The 17,258-nt window shown below is 40.6% G+C and overlaps 1 protein-coding gene across 18 annotated transcripts in view; it reads left to right on the top strand.

Moving 5' to 3' along the window:
* Positions 1 to 17,258, top strand: part of KALRN (kalirin RhoGEF kinase) — a 492,139-nt gene that overhangs the window by 142,540 nt on the left and 332,341 nt on the right. The window contains exon 1 of one of the 18 annotated variants that reach the window (XM_083404287.1): positions 16,683 to 17,152. The exons of the other annotated variants lie outside the window; for them this stretch is intronic. The gene's annotated coding sequence lies outside the window, so the exon portion shown is untranslated. Of the gene's footprint in view, positions 1 to 16,682; positions 17,153 to 17,258 lie in introns of those variants that run through there. 18 annotated transcript variants of the gene reach the window in all.

Below are 17,258 nucleotides of genomic sequence, written 5' to 3'. Positions count from 1 at the left end.
GTGTGCAACAGGTAAAGATGCAGCTGCAAAGGAAGCCTCTGAGTGTGTGCTCTATGATTCCTTGAGCAACTGAGGCTTTAAATTTGGCACCAACTGGAAGACCCTCTGAGACTGGTTTCTTATGGGAGCTCCTTTTCAGGAGATTCCTGCCAAGTGCTATATGACTTTGGTTCTGTATCTGTAAGGAATCCTTCTATTTATGCTTTGGGATTCCCTGCATATTAACAATAGTAAGAAACCCTTGCTTTACTGTTTTACACATTTGCATAAAAACTGTTGGATAGCCAGAAATCCACCTAGACATATAATCTAATTACATATACTTTGTTTTAATCTTTTTGCTGCTTTTTATATCTGTATTACTGATTGTTGTTTTATATTATTTTATGCATACTGCTTAGAGATTTATTGCAGTTTGCATTTTTTTCTAAATAAAAGTAAGATAAGTATGACACAAACCCTCACCCCACCTATGATGATTTTACCAAAATTTTCTTTCCCCTTCAATAGTTTTCAAATGCAGTTTCTTTTCTCATTACTTGATGGTTGGAAAAAATGCTGGATTTGTTGTTGTTGCACAGTGCTGCTTATTGGCCAGTTAATCAGGACAGATGCCTTTTTATTGCTCCTCTCGAAAAATACAGCTCCCTGTATCTGGCAGTTTTCTCACTCTTCCCTGCTTACAGACGAAGTCCTGCACAGCTAACGGCAATTGCTTTTGGCAGCTGTCACACATTGCTGCAGAGTATAGTGTTGAGACTGAGAATTTGTAGGGAATGTTAACTGTAGTGGTCTCTTGTAAGACCAAAACTGATGCCAAATCTGACAAAACCTAGCAAAAGCCTAGTTTGTTCATGACTCAGGTTTGGAGTTTCAGTGCCTTAGTTTATAATGATATATGGTATCCAGTTCAATGTGGACAGAGAAAAAAGTATTTCATTTTAGTGTTTTCCTCCAGCATATTTATAATTATCAAATTAATTATGGCTCAACTGTTAATTATTATTTTATTATGTATGTTCACAGACCCAGGATCCTATACCATAAGAAGTGGTTTATAAATGATATACCCTTCTTTTCCTCCAAATGAAAACCCAAAGTGGCTATTATGTATGTTTATTCACACACAAAGTTACCTCTCTTAATTTAGGCAAGGGCACTGTTGCCTTTAACAACTGTGTGACAGAGAGAAATTCATCAGGGCGAGTATTCCCATCTCTATGCTGGAAAAAATATTCACCATATGAATCACTGCCTGTCACATAGCAATTTATACAGGGATCCTGGCAGGGAAAAAGTGGTCAAGACCTCTTAGAAATAAAGCAAGCAGCTGTTCGAAGAACACAGAAGGGCAATTTTTTGTATTGCTCGGTCTTAGTCTAACATTTGCAGCAAGACTAGCTATTGTAAATGCATGGGAAGATGGCAGTTACTGCAGATCATGACCTCTTTGCAGTTGAAGCAATTGGTAGGGTGTCTTCAGAAAGCACCTTAGAAATCCTTTCTGCTGTTACCTTAGTGTTGTAGAAATTGCAGCTGTGGTGTTTCAGTATCACAGAGGAGGCTGTGGCATCTCCAAGAAGCAGAGCATGGAGAAGTAGGTGGTACCAGGGATATTATGGTCATCCAGGGGGTCAGTGAACCAAGGCCACCAGGTATTACGGTCCCCCAACTCCGAATTTAAGATAGAAGCTAAATCACCTCTAAGTCCAAGAGAGCTCTGGCTCATAAACATACAGACACTGGACCAAGGTCCCTTTCCTATGGTTCTGCTACAGCTCAGCAGTGATCAGACTAGTAAAGCTTGCTCATGTGGAATCATTTGCCTCTCCCGCAAACCCATTCTCCTGGTCTCCACCTCATGCTCCGTAAGTGTCTTCTCCATCAGTGTTTCATGTTCCAGTTGCTTACCCTCAGCTGAAACTCTTGCCCTTTGTCTCACGCCAAAGACTGCCACACTTATCAGGCACAAGCCTTAAATGGTAGCTGTAGTGGTGGGAGAAAAAAACCCAGACACACAGAGCCCAAAGTCAACTTCTTTCCATCAAACACACCAGCTGTCATTCTCTAGTTTTATGGAGACATAATAAGGCAAGCTTGGTGAAATCAAGGGGTTAGGAAAAAAATGCCAAATGTCAACAACACCAAGGTTCATCAGTGGTCTGGGGAATAAAAGAGTTTTCATTAACCTCTTCACTTCAGTCATTTGTTAGTTGACTGAAACATTTGCTTGTAAACTTCATCTGAAAGCTATAATGGAAGGTCAGAATAGTTCCTTATTTCAATGAGTATTGAAAAGTGAAGAGGCAGAAGTATGCTTTTCACACATTGACATGCCAAGCACTTAACATGTGCGCCATTTCCAGATAATTCAGCATCATTGGTAGCCACTGATGGCCCAGTGATGACCCTGAAGGAGCGTCTCCACCCCCATCATTCAGCCCGGACACTGAGGTCCAGCTCCAAGGACCTTCTGGTGGTTCCCTCACTGCAAGAAGTGAGGTTACAGGGAACCAGGCAGAGGGCCTTCTCAGTAGTGGTGCCCACCCTGTGGAATGCCCTCCCATCAGATGTCAAGGAAATAAACAACTCTCTGACTTTTCGAAGACATCTGAAGGCAACCCTGTATCAGGAAATTTTTAATGTCTAATGTTTTACAATTTTTTATGTGCTGTCAGGCTCCCAGAGTGGCTGGGGAAACCCAGCCAGATGGGTGGGGTATAAATTTTACACACACACACACACACACACACACACAGAGAGAGAGATGATTGTTGCCACCAGGCTCTGCTATGCTTAATAGCAGAGGTAGTCTCTGTTCATATCCCCTTGCAGACCATGTACTGAGCTTTCATTGTCTTTTTACATTACTAATTCCAGACTGCAACCACAACAGTTTCTTTTTTGATGTCCTTATTCCTACATTGGTAGATTGAAAATCTAACATACACTGGCAACATAAAATTCAATCACGATTGATTGAAAACAACATAACAAGAGAGAGCCCATAAGTATTTGCCTGTTAAATCTCATATTCCATTCATGTGTTTATTCATCCTCATTTCTCCAAAAGAACTTCTTTCACCCAAGTGAAAATGAATCACCAATCTCTTCTGTCAGACAATTTAAAAAGCAACCTTTCTTGCAGGTTTTGCAGTGATCAAATCTACTTCGTTTTAAATGTTAATAAGCATTAGTAATCAATTGACATTGCAAGTAGATGGCAGTAAGTTCCTATTCCAGAAATGTAGCATATATTGAACTAATCAAATCTCTTTCCAGGAGAGAAGGGTGAGTTAAAGGTCCTACATTAGCCAGCCCTAGAAGAAAACTTTAATTACTTTCTTTGAACAAAATTAACATTTTTGATGTGTTCTTTGTTAATTTATGAATCCTCCTGAGATCCAGAGAAGCTTTCCAGTGCAATTCTTTGTTGCTGATGTGATTAAATGTTAGAGGTTCCACATTTTTTTAGCCAACGGTTCAATTGCATGTTAATGCTAGGTTATTTTTTGCAGTTATAAGCATTCTCACTTTAAACATATTGCCAATTGACATAGAGGATGTGAACAGTTGCCATCCACTATATTGAAAATTGGTTGAGCACAAAAAAGTGCAGTATCATGTGATTCCTAGTACTGGATCTCTCCATGGAAGCAATGGGAGTGGATGCCGTTATTGATGCTAAACTTGGATCCAAGGAAACAGTGGGTTGATGACAATCTAAGGACAGAAGGAAGAGGGCTAACCTGTCCTCCTCCTCCCACCTCAAATTAGTGAGTGAAGAGGCTTGGGTTGGCTTTAATTCCTACAAAATATGATTAGTATATCAAAATTAGTGGCTGGACAGACTATATTGCTGCATAGATGTATCTCTACATTAGGACCTACATGCTATGAAAATGGATACACAGCACCTTCTATATGTTTATGGTCATCAATTTATAGTTTAAAAAATATTTTACATATCAAAAATATTCACAATAATCATATTCAAAATGGACAAGATGTGTTTGTGTATATATATACACACAATTATGCTCCTATAGTTTTCTACTAGGAAATTTTATATGTATGTAGGAAAACCCCTGACAATATGGCTACCCTGCATCCTATTACTTCGTTGCAATGTGAGACTCCTTTCTTCCCTGAGGAGACGGATAAACATAGTGGCCCTCAAAAGACAAACCTGACCTAAGTAGCTTCATGTTTATTTAAGCAGTTCAGATCTAATACTTTCTGGCACATTGGCAAGGAAATGCTTGTGTGTATGCCCTGCGGTAGCTTCCTTTTAGAATCTCTCCACCTTTAGACGAGAGGTTGAGACATCTTTATTTTATTTTTTCAAATTTAGAAGAGTATCATCAACACAGGAAGACCTATCCTTGTGGGATGAGGATCTATACATCTTCATTTGTGGGTTACTTTAATATAATTAACAGGCCTTGTTTAGTAAATATGCTGCTACAGCAAAAGTCATAGAGGATTTGCTATAAATTAATCTCAATCTGAAGTTCCCATTGATTTAAAAACCACAGGGGAAGTAATTAAAATGATTGCTCTGAAGTGATGGTATATTAAAATATTACATCCAACATTATATTCAAATGGGGAAAATGACTTTATCTGTTGTTGTTTTTAAGGTGTCAATTACCCTAACATCTAACTGTTCCAATTCTGTACAGAGTAGCTAATAGAGGAACTCCTTGCCTGGTACCACAGTTGGCTCCAACTCACATCAATCCCCACCAGCATGACCAATGGTAAAAGGTGATAGGAATTGTAATCCAAAACATATAGAGTGCATCAGATTGGGGGGGAGGGTAGCCTCAATGCTAAGAAACCACAGTGCATATGTGTGTATTGTGTGCACATTATGTGTATTTGACTTGCCTCGTAGTACCTGACTTCTCACCTGCTTTTGAAATTAGTGGCTTGATCGTCCCCTTTGGTTCCTGCTTTCTCCTTGTGGCTCATATGAGACTGAATTGTGTTGGCTCTACTGTTGTCCACCAGGCCTTGCTGCTAGGCTCCACCACCAGGGACCCATGCACAGGAATGTCCCTATTTTCATCTGGAAACCTTTAAAAATATGGTATACAGTACAGCTTCACTGAAATCAGCTTATCCATCCAATTGTAGATACCTTGAAAACAGTTATAATTGCAGATGCCTTGAAAGCTGTTGAGATCACTAAAAAACAACAACAGGCGCACTGTAATGTTATAGCAAATATCTGAAATTTGGTAAGTGTTGCTATTCATGTGATTGCTGCCAGTCCAAGTAACCTTTAGTGATTGTCCTAAAATTCAGTACACTAATGGTGAATGTGGACAGTCCCATAAATGTGATTGTAAGCATTTAGTAATCTGAAAAGTGGGGACATTAATATGTCTTATTTTATGTGTTCAAAAATTGATTTGAGGTCACAGCATTCCCATGACCACATCCACCAAAGTTTGGACATTTGCATTGGCATAGTTCACATTGAGAAGAGGAGCGTTCAGATGACCTCCATGTGTCCAAAGACTGCATGCATCATGGGTCTGCTTCCCAGTCCAGCTCTCTGTATGTGTGTAGAAAGGGTGTACTGCTTCTACTTGGCCCCACAGTGCACTTCTGAGGTGGGGAAGCCACTACTTTTCTACCCTAGATGTCTCTGAGCAAACGCTTACCTGATATTGGTGTGAATCACAAGGGCAGGGCCAAGGAATGAGGCCAGTACAGCCCCACAATCCCTTTCTACATACTTTCCTGCCTTCGCATGTCCCACCCGTGAATGAATTTTTCAGCTGAGGAGCATTCAGTCATGCAATCCCCCCACCCCCACCTACAGTCTGAAATGTTGTAGCTCAGACACAGGTTTACCACCTCAGAAGTTGGCCCTAAGGTCAGGACAACTGGGGGTTGTTAACAATCCCTGTGACATTTTGTTTTCAGAGCCATATTTATTTCCCAAGACTGACTTTTAAATATGTCCTACCAGAGTCCTAAGCTCACGAGGAACAAAGTAGAGGTGGGGGAAGTTAAAAATAAGGTATGTGGAGTTGTGGGTGAGCGTGTGCGTGTAAAGGGCTTTCTGTTCAGCACACTCCATTTAAAGCTTGTTCATAAATCAAGCACTCACCTCTCAATACGCAGCTGAAAACATGTTATACGTCGGACTTTGTTTCGTCAAGAATCACTGCTCTCTCTCACAGGCCTTCAGGTGAACGTCGGCAAGACTTGGTGGAAAGCAGTAACAAGGCAACCCCCTCAGGGCTCACTGCTAGGACCAAATCCTATTTAACATCTCTGTTAGTGACGTGGAAAGGAAAATGAGGCTTAATTGCCAGATGATAGGAGTTGGCAGCATGCCCATTGTTTGGAGCAGCCACACCAGAGGCATTTATATTTGGCCTTGAGATGACATGCAGTTTTTCTCTCCAGCCTCCATTACATGGCAGCGAGTGAATGGCAGTGAGAAGAAAAAGTTTCCAAAAGACTAAAACACTAATCAGCAATCTCTAAAATACAATGGCTGCTTTAAAGAAATAACACATTTCAGTAAACATGTTTTCATTTTTCTTGGGTTTTTAGTATGCATTTATAGTGACTGCTAGATTATTCGAGTTGAAAGTATTTCTTTGTTGCATAATCAGTAAGGCTTTTTAACTTATTATTACTTTTACTTAAAAGTAAAACAGATCAATAAAGAAACTTTTGAAGTAATGAGATGTCAGCATTGACATCGTCTCCGCAGAAAGCAAAATACCGGTAATGCTATTATTGGAATAATTTGTCACGACTATTTTTAATGAGCTTGGTGGGGGCTCTTCAAGGCTGATGGCACACAATAAAGTACAGTACAGGTGTGGCTTTCTGTCTGCCATTAGATATTGGTTGCATTCACATGTAACAACGAGCCAAACATCCTGGATTACCACAGTTCAGCAATGGGCAAGCAGTATGCTGGTGTACGCTGACATGTCGTTTCCATTTCACTGTTCCTCTGGCACAAGCAGGATAAACAAACCAGGAATCTTTGTCTTCACATTACTGTATGTCACAATGTTAGACTATACCACTGTACATCTGAGCAAGAAATCATGGTTTCTTGCTGCCTAGCAAACCACATCCCTATGTCATGGTGTGTTACTGGCTTTCTGATTGCGGCTTGTTAAGAAGTAATAAAACAAAATCCCTTGCTTCCTTCTGTACATTGCAGTGAAATTAGAATAAGATCTAATGGGAGATCCTTGATGCCTTACTTGTATCCAGTGGTTTTCCTCTAGAAAAAAAGGGTGCTGGGACTGTACCCCCTTGAGTAGCCCCAGAAAAAAGCACTGCTTGCAGCCAAGATTAGCCTGCAAACATAATTCTTCAAACACAGGTGACAATATTCAGAACTCTGTGTGAATACATAGTTTTTTAAAATTATATTTTGAGTTCTCGATGTCTCTGTGTACCATTTCAGTTTCATAGGTGTGATTGTTTTATGTCCTGCTATTAGATGAAATCATCAGAATGGCTCCAGGCAGCACCCCACACGTGTTTGTGTGAGGCAAAATCCTTCAGAGAATTGCAAATGCTGGGATTTCCTAATCATCACCATTAAACATGTGAGATAATGTGCTTGAGGTTACGTCACCTAGTTGAACACTATTGTGAGGGAGGTAGCATATTTGGCATTCTTGAATAAGAGAGGTTTGAAATTTACTGTTTCTGTTGTGCAAAGCAAAAGCAAAGGCAGCCATGTTGGCTCACCTTTTAAAAAATCATATCGGGGAAATACCTAACCCTGTTGGCCAATCAAAATGTCACAAAATCATCATATATATTTGACTATTGGTGAAGCTATCTCCATTTGCACCTTATAAGAATCTTATGATGGAGGAAAAAAGAAGAGGTAGCAAACATTCAGATCACCTTATATTAGGTGCTATTCAAGTTATTCTTATGCGCATGGAATAGTAGGTGCCAGTGTTGCTCATTTCCAGGCTCTCAGATGTATGTGAGTAAGTGTGCACGGAATAACTCTCATTAGATCCTAGGGGTATGGAGTAGGTCTAAAAGGCATTTGCTTCTTGTGTATATAATATACAGTATGTGGATACATATATTTGTATCCGGCTACAGATTCAGACAGGAAGCTAAAAGTGTAAAGAGCTTAGCTGTGCAATCCTCTGCATACTTACAAGGGAGTAAGTTCCACTGTGGTCGGTGGGATTTATTTCTGAGGAAACATGCTTTGAATTTCGCTGCACACAAAGGCATCAAACAAAACTAAACACACCAATTAGTGAGCTAGCTTTTAAGCGCAAGCAAGGTCTTTTTGGTGGGGACGGGGATAAGGAGACACAGAGAAATGATGCTTGAGCAGTGTGTATATTTGCCAGAATTCTATGTGAAACTGTGTTTGCAAGTGCCAGTTAAAAATGCCTCCTGTTTACTGATCAAATACATTCTCTATTTCCTACTTCTGCCTGCAGTTTATGACAGATATACACAATGTATATAAGACTACAGAAGGGCAATTCCTGAGCTTAATTGCACCAACCAGCCACCTCATTCATCCTTCTGAAACAAAAGCAATGTTTGTTAGAGCTTAATTAGCATAATATATTGCAGTTATTACATTCAGAAAGCTACAGACATCTTCCTTGGAGGGGGTAAATAGGATCCTGATAATTGGGTTTCAAACAACAAATTGAAAGCTGCATTTAATAATGCATAGGATGCAAATACAGAGAGCCCCACCAACCCCTTCATGTCTGGCCACGTGGGTCTTTTTAGTTATAATGAATTGAATGTGCCTTGTGGTAACACTGAAATTGCTTTTTTTTTTTTGAGTACTTGTTTAGTATAAAAATCATAATCTAAAGACAAATATTAATTTTATATTTCCAGTATTATTCAGTGCTTTAAAGAAATCTGCTGCTTTTGAGAAAAAATAAAATGGATTCCTACAGCTAATGTAATGAACATATAAGTTATTCTGTGGTTTGCTTTCAGCATTCAGCAGACAGCTAGAGAGGGGGAAATGGCTTTATCCTCTGCAGTTTATAGCTGTGATAGATATTTATGTATACCATCAGATCTGACTATTTTCCTGCTCACAGCTTATTTAAAGGCACAGATAATAATTTGCAACATTCCAGAATTTAAACCATGGATCTTCTGGGATGCAGAGCATATATTTCATTTAGAGATTAAAATCTTCATTCTGGAGTAATGCTGGGCAACATGTGATTATCCACCACCCCACCACATTTGATGTTTGCACCACGTTTATGTCTCCGAGAATTCAATTATGTACCAATAAATCTAATCCTAATGGTTGCAGAAGCAAGTCTGAAAATATAGCACTGAACTTCAGGTGCATGTTGTTTTCACAGAGGTCAGATCCCTTTCTTGAGGAGTTTACAATTTAACATTCGATGAAGGGGTAACAAGAGGAAGGGTAGAACAGTGGAAGCAGGGCTAAAGAATGCAGAAAGAAGGTGCATTATATCTGTTACACATCCTTAAGCACCATAGGGCATGAGAGAACTAAAGGCTTGAGCCAAAGGCCTCACAAAAAATAGGGGTTTTTAAGAATGGCAGTAACTACAAGAGATGGCTCCAGGCAGTTGTTCTGAGAGGCACTTGCAAGCAAGGGTTTCATGGGCTTTTCAAACACACTCGAACTCGGGCCACAAGGGAGAAATGTGCTAAGAGGAAGGCATGCTTGGCAAACCCACATCATGATCAACTCCCTCCCAGAAACCAGTCCCCACTGTGGATGGACATGTGGATCCAGAATTGGCCTCCACAGTCACTTACGGACTCATTGTTAAAACTGTGTTTATGGAAGACAATCTTACTCGGCTACGAGTGATCGAAGAAGAAGAAGAAGACATGGTGGAGTCTTTCACGGGAGCAGGAGATGTTCAGATGGTAGAGGGTTATGAAGCTCAAGGAATCAAGACAATGGACATGGGTATATTGGGTTATGAGAGTGGAGAGATAAGAGGGTGGGGAGGCCTTGGAGGGCTTTGAAGGAAAGGACAAGGAGCTTGTGCTAGATCCAGAAATGTGGACAGGAAGCCATATAATCAAAGTGGCAAGAGAGGTGGGTGTTTTTGGCAACTGTTGGACAGTAGTGGATGGCAGGAAGACATGGATGGGGGACAGTGTTGCTCACCTGGCTTCCCAAGGCTGAGTATCATAGTCAGTTACCAAGAGGGGGAAAGATGAGGTGCCACACCACTGCTTGCTATTGGCCCTGGGTAGATGTGATGGGAACAACATGAGAAAACAGAAGATCAGAAAGAAGATTAGTATAGTCTAGCGAAAGATTGCCAGTGTTCAGTTTTTCTTCTTCTAAACCTTGGTGAATTCCTCACTTCACTTCTAATTTTGAAGACTGAGAAATGTATTATTAAAAACTATGTGCCCAAAATTTAAAATGTTGCTGGTGAGAAACTTTAAAGTGCTTCTTGCTATTTTGGTTGTAAGAGTTCAGGTGAGACTTTTTTTATTTTTAACGTAGAAAAATTATGAGAGAAGTGTGTTTAAATTTAGTGCAGCACATCCAAGAATGTTTTGAATGCAGAAATCGTGGAATGCGTTTCTTAAAATTCCATTAGTGTCCCTTGCAAAAAGGCATTTTGTTTTTCAAAAGCACTCTACATAATTGGTATGTTCAAATCGCTTGGCTCAGTACTGCTGCCATGCAAGCTAAAAACACAGTTGTGGAACAGCTTGTTACACCCAGTAGAGTACTCTCTTGCTGGGGTTGTGGGAAGAGTTTTAAAGATGCTATACTTTGATATGAATGCTGCATTCAAATCTACATAGTGCTACTGAAATGTAGCCCTATAGGATTCCCTTTTTAAAACAGACCAGCTCTGAAAGTGGAAAAGAAGAATTTGTTCAGAATTTTGATAGGTAGCAAGGCTCTGAAATCTTCAAAGAACCTTCCTCTTGTAGCGTCTTAAAGACTTAAGAAAATAATTATAACGTAAGTTTTTGTAGACTTGATTCTGTTTTATAAAATATATAGAATTTTAGCTGTTTTCATTATGATATGCAGTAATATAACTCGAGTTAAAATGATAAGAAGGGAGAAATTATAAAGTGTTTTAACCCTAATGCATAGGATCAGGCTGCAATCCAGTATAATTGCTCACCAGCATGTGAAGGCTGCAATGGCATGTGCAGTGGTGGGATTGAGTTAAAACTAGGGAGTTATATTAAAAATTATCTGAGGACTGTAAGCTGAGCTCCTCTGCATCCAATAAAGACAAGATAGAAAGATCTGTAGACAGCCAGTATATGTTTTATACAGAGGGTTTTTTTCAGCTGGAACGTTCTAGAACTCAGTTCCGGCACCTCTCAGGTGGATGTCATTGCCATTATAAGAGAACAAGGGAGGCGTTCATGGTGAGTTCTGGCACCTCTTTTTCTAGAAAAAGAGCACTGGGTTTATAAATCATGGGTGCAATTCAGAGAAGAACTGATTTGCTTAAATCCAATTGATTTACATATACTTAGCTTTGACTTAATCAACGTAGATTTCTCAGGATTTAAGTGTACCTATATTATTCTGATTTACACTCCATATACACATAGGTATAACTTTTAGGTGCTTCAGGAGTCCTTTTGAGAAGAAAGGTGCTACATAAGCAAAATATTAATCATCCTTTTATATAATCATTATTTATATAAGGGCAGACTCGTCCCACCTGATTGCACACAGTTTGTACTGGTTAATTTCAAAGATGTTGAAACACCATCACAGAATGAATTTAAATTACTGACAGAAGCTAATTTGTATTTTTATATTTTCAGTAAAACCACATAATTACTTTGTTGTGTAACTTAATAAAGATGATGTGCTAGAATTAATAAAGAATAAATTAGTGGAATTCATAGAACAAAACAGGGATTCTGATATTGGCTGTTCAGTGACTAGAATAATAAGTGAGAGTGAAATAGCAATGTCATTGGTTTTATAACTAACCATCAGTGTCTGCTGAAAAATACCCTGTAGGACCAAAGATACCACTGGCTTTCCCCCTACTTTTAATTCCATGAAATATTTCATTTTTGTTAACCCAATTTAAATTATGTTTGCATAGAAGGGATTCTGAATTTTGTTTCTGGAAGCTACAGTCATTATTATGGAAATAGTCCAAGATAGCCTTTGGCTGGAATCAAACAATCTTTTTTATTTTTTAAGATTTGAAAATGGTTTGAGAGAGATTTTCCTTCTCATTCCAGAGATGGACCCAGGGCTTCAGCAGAACCGTCAGCTGTGGTGACACAAAAATTCCTCAGAGTTTCAAGGATTCCATAGGAATCCATTAGTCTCTGGTGGGTGAACCATCCAAATAGTCCCTCATACCTGTAAAGTTTTATGTTACTGAGTGTCTGAACAACTGCAGGCTTCCCACATCCTTCAAATTGAGGAGCAGGTCCCTCTCAGCACATGCTCAGCCCAAGTTTTAGTATATGGGCTGTGCTCACGGTATCTTTTCTTAGTTGAAGATAAAAAATCAAGAAAAAAATAACTTCTGCTTATGTCTCCACTCACCTGCTTATCCTTGTTCCAGAAACCCAAATCACAAAATAAAGCTTATATATTATATAAGCTTATATAGTAGCTTATATAGAACTTAGTACAGTCATACCTCATGTTACGTGAAATAACATCCGCTTCATGTTACGTTCTTTCAGGTTACGTCCCGCAGCGACCCGGAAGTACTTGAAAGGGTTACTTCCGGGTTTTGCTGCTCACGCATGCGCAAACATGCAAAATGATGTCACGCGCATGCACAGAAGCGGCAAATCGCAACCAGTGCATGCACAGACGTGCCACTGCGGGTTGCGCTCTTTTCATGTTGCAAACGGGCCTCTGGAACAGATCCCGTTCACACCCAGTGGTACTATAATAAGTCAGCTTATTTTTGATGCCTCCTCTTGCCTTCAGGTTTAGGGCTATAGGGCTATAGAGATCCATTTCAGAAAGCGGGGTGGGGAGTGGGTGGGTGGGTGTAAATATAGCTGTTCCCTTCAATCTGGGACAACTGTGGAGGATGACACTTTTCTCTAGGGCAGATATGTGGCATGTGTGACCACTGAAGGATATGCTGACAGGAGGAAGAAGAGAAGTCTCTGCTTGATTCTCACAAGGAGCTGCCTAAACCATAGCTTCCAGTTGGGGTGGAAACCTTTCCAGAGCAGGCTCTGGTGATTCTGAGCCATTGTGGAATGTGCCCAACAGGCCATTCCTGGAACCTAAGCCTTCCTTGAGACCCCCTTTGCATGACTGCAGACCTTGTAGCAGATTCAAAGAGAGGCATCCCCTGGGTTAGGCCTCCTCATCTGCTCTAAGGTGTCCAACATTGCCTTGGAGGTTCGGGGCCCCTTGAGGCCACATTGGGTGTCTTTACTATATTAGATCTTTCTAGATCCTGCAATTTTGCTCTGGACATGTGTCAGAATAAAATAGATCCGCTGCACTTTGTTCTGCCCAGTCTTGTCAGAGTGGAACCATTAGACAAAATTATATTGTGTTAGAGCACAATATAATAAAGGAATATTATCATTGGGAATCCATGGTATGACAGTAATTGATTTTTATCTCCTACAAATTCAATATGTGTGTGTTTATTTGCAATTCTCTTGTGCTGTGCTACCATTATCAGCAGACCATTTGAAGGTTGGATTCATAGGCTAGTTGTATGCAGTGTGAACAAGATTTTCTTTGAGTATTTTGGCAGCAATTAAGAACATTGTGACTATGACTTCTCAGCTTTGCTATGAGTTGCCTGCAATCAGGAGCCAGCTGGTTATCTTCTCAGTTTCACCAGCTGTAATGTGGGATTGCAGATTATGAATACCTTGCAACAGGATTAAAAGGCAACCCTCAAAAAGAAATAAGGAGTAGATTTACCATTTGGTCAATTATAATTTATACAGTATAGTTGGAAGGAGGCGCCTCCACTGCAAAAGATCTTCAGGGGAGTGCTATTTTCACCCTTCCCCTCCCCTTTAGTGGGATGTTAGAGTCCTTATGCATACAGAAAGGTAAGAACTCACCCTTCCTTGTCATTTCATGTACTAGAAATAACAAACTATTTAAAAACAGCTGCAAACCTGTTCTGGCAGCAAGAGAGAGAAGTGTGCTGCTTGTTATAGGGTGAGTGTCTGGAATAGTAAAAAGAAAACATACTCCCTGGTATACTGTTTTCACCCTTCTTAGGGTACAGTGGCTTGAACCACTACAAAAAAAAGTTTAAATGGTATGACCAGTGGCCATGGTGGTGCAGGAAAATGAGAGGGACTCAATGCATTTACATTTACAGTCAGAATGTTAATGTGAACTAACCCTTTCTTTAGCACACTTTAACCATTTAAAGACTTCAAAGACTTACGAAAGAATGTGCAAGAGTAAGAGCCCGGTTGTTTAGTTTTTCTCCTGTGCAGGTTTATGGGTCATTGTTGATTATAGAAATCATATGCTGTGTTGTACTGGATCAAAAATTAATCTAAAAACAAATTATGCAACTTTGTATATGTGAGGTTCCAGCACTAGGATCAGAGGTCATTCAGGATCAGAGGACATTCAGTTAATAGAATGATTTTCCCACTGGACTGGGTAGGCAGGGAGTCTTTTGCCTTCTCCTCCAGGGGGAGGAGCCATCCCACCCTCATGAGACTCACTTGCCCTTCAGGGATGTTAAGATTGCAAATGCGCTCTCCTTTATGGGAGGGGGGGGTTTGCTTCTTCCTGTGAAAGCAGTGCCTGGTCCTAGGTGACAAGACTACACTCTTCTCTTTGGGCACCTGTTCCACCACTGCTGCCTCTGGTTCTATCTTCCCCACTGTTGTGGGCATCCATTGAGGCTCTCAATTCCACATGAAAGTTGGGGTAGGTGGGTGGAGAGACAGCATCCCTGCTCCCTCGTTCCAAGTGGCCAAAGCCATGGAGGAAAGGGAAGAAACCCCCTCCTCCAATTCAGGTTCAGCCTCTTCCTTTTCCTGGATGCTAGCCTTAGATTTATTTATTTTTTGAGGGGAGTGGGGCTACTCAAGTTCACCTTGTAATATTGGATGGCCCATCACCATCTCTCAGTTTCACCTATCTCTCAGGTTTCTTGTAAAGATAACTGCATGTATATTGGCCCTGATTTCCTCAGAGGAAGGGTCGGATACAAATATGATAAAGAAGAATATAATAAGCTTATTTTGGAAGAGGGGTGATAGGAAGGCTGTGAGCTGTATATACTCTACTCTAAATGTGCATTGAAGAAGTAGACCACAGCTGGCCTCAGTGGAAATGTTATCATAATAGGAAATCAATTCTGAATTACGCCATATGACGTTAGCTGCGCTTTCATCTTTCACTATGATTAGCAAGCACAGCTTCGCTAATGTCTAAACTTTTGAACAAGGCCAGCAATATGAAAATGTCCATAACGGAGGGGAGGGGACAGAGAGTTGCTTGTAGAATTCCATGACAGTAGAAAGCTTCCCCCCCCCCCCGCCCCCAATTCATACGCTTCATTGATTTGTTACAATAAGTTAAACTGAACAACTAATCAATACTATTGATTCATTATACAGGTTCAATTGTACTTTCCTTTCATTATGAAACACTGCTGGCAATAATGAACATTCCAGTAAACGGAAGAACTCCCCCCCCCCCCGTTATTTGGCTTTGTTTTTCTCTAGGGAGCCCTTTTCTGAGCTGGGCTGCTCTCTTGCAAGAATAACCACAGCTTTTTCTAATGCTGTATTAATGCTAACTATCTCCAGGGCTATCCAAGCATAGGAAAAGTAAGGCGCCAGCCTTGCTGAGGGAGGATGCACATGGAGGAGGGAGGATTTACATTATGTTGTTTTGTGGTAGCAGTCTTGGGGTGGGGGTGGGGTGGGGAGGACACACTCCTGGTGGACTTTCAAAGTGGCTTAAATAGGTGGGGGAGAGAAATTTGGCAACAGGCTTCAAGGGGAACCTCTGGAGCAAATGCAACTACTTTTCCTCAGCGAGGAGCCTGAAACCTTCATAGAGTCAGAGCTAAGAAATACTGATGATGATGATGATTTAATTGCATCATTTCTGTAAAAGGTGTTTTATGTGTGTAACAGGCAGCTGGTTGTCCACTGTGAGAACAGGATGCTGGTCTAGATGGGCCATTGGCCTGATCTTATGTTCTTATTAACTAACACAAGGTAAAAAAGGAGGTTTGCTCTAATGTTCATATTGCAGGGGTGAGTGTGACGCAGCAGAGGAAGCTGAGGGAAAGGAAGGGAAAAGCAAGTTGTAACACAACAATGGAGAGAGTGATGAGGGGAGGAAATGGTGAATGGGGGCAAACTCTGTTACATGCGTACTCTAGTGTCCTTTTTGTCTGGAATGAAGAACAAGGGTTAAGTTTGGAGAAAGCGTGAGAGATGCTGCACCACAGAGGTACCTTGACAAACAGCAATTCAAACCACCACAAGAGTGCTCTCTGAGGGTGATGTCATCTGGCTAGTTCAGTCACATCCGCATCACCTCAAGAAAACCACAGCATCTGGAAGGAATGTGAATTGCTGTTTTATTTTCACATCTAATATAATAATACCTTTATTGTCATTGTACAACCTGTGTACAATGGAATTAAATGAGCCTCCCCGCCCAAACACTCAATCTCTTATTGAACAACACACCACCTTGCAAGTCAATTTCGCTATGTTATTTTTTGTTCAACAGCCTAACAGCCCACGGATAGAAGCTATTTTTTAGCCTGTTGGTATGGCTGATTATACTTCTATATCTCCTGCCTGAGGGTAGAAGATTAAAGAGGTGATGGCCAGGGTGTGAGTCATCCCTGAGAATTTTTCTCGCTCTCCTAAGACAACGATCCCTTGCGATGTCATCTAGCGGACTCAAGGGACAGCTAATGATATCATGTGCTGTGTTCACCACCCTCTGTAGAGACTTTCTGTCCGTGGCTGTCAGGCCAGCATACCACACTATGATACAATATGAAAGGACACTTCGTATTGTGGACCAGTAAAAGGAGTTCATCAGTTGTTTAACATTATTCGTTCGCAAGACCCTGAGGAAATGGAGTCTCTGTTGGGCCTTTCTGACCACCTGAGTTATGTTGATTTTCCAAGTGAGGTCCTCACTAAGGTAAACTCCCAGGAATCTAAGCGTCCAAGTACTTGAGACAGACTCTGTTGTACACTTAAAAGGTGCCAACATTTACTGTATTGGCCTGAATATAAGCCTCACTTGC

The sequence above is a fragment of the Podarcis tiliguerta genome (assembly GCF_965153285.1).
Source record: "Podarcis tiliguerta genome assembly, chromosome: 1".
Classification (NCBI taxonomy): Eukaryota; Metazoa; Chordata; class Lepidosauria; order Squamata; family Lacertidae; genus Podarcis; species Podarcis tiliguerta.
This window is presented reverse-complemented; position numbering and strand designations above follow the sequence as displayed.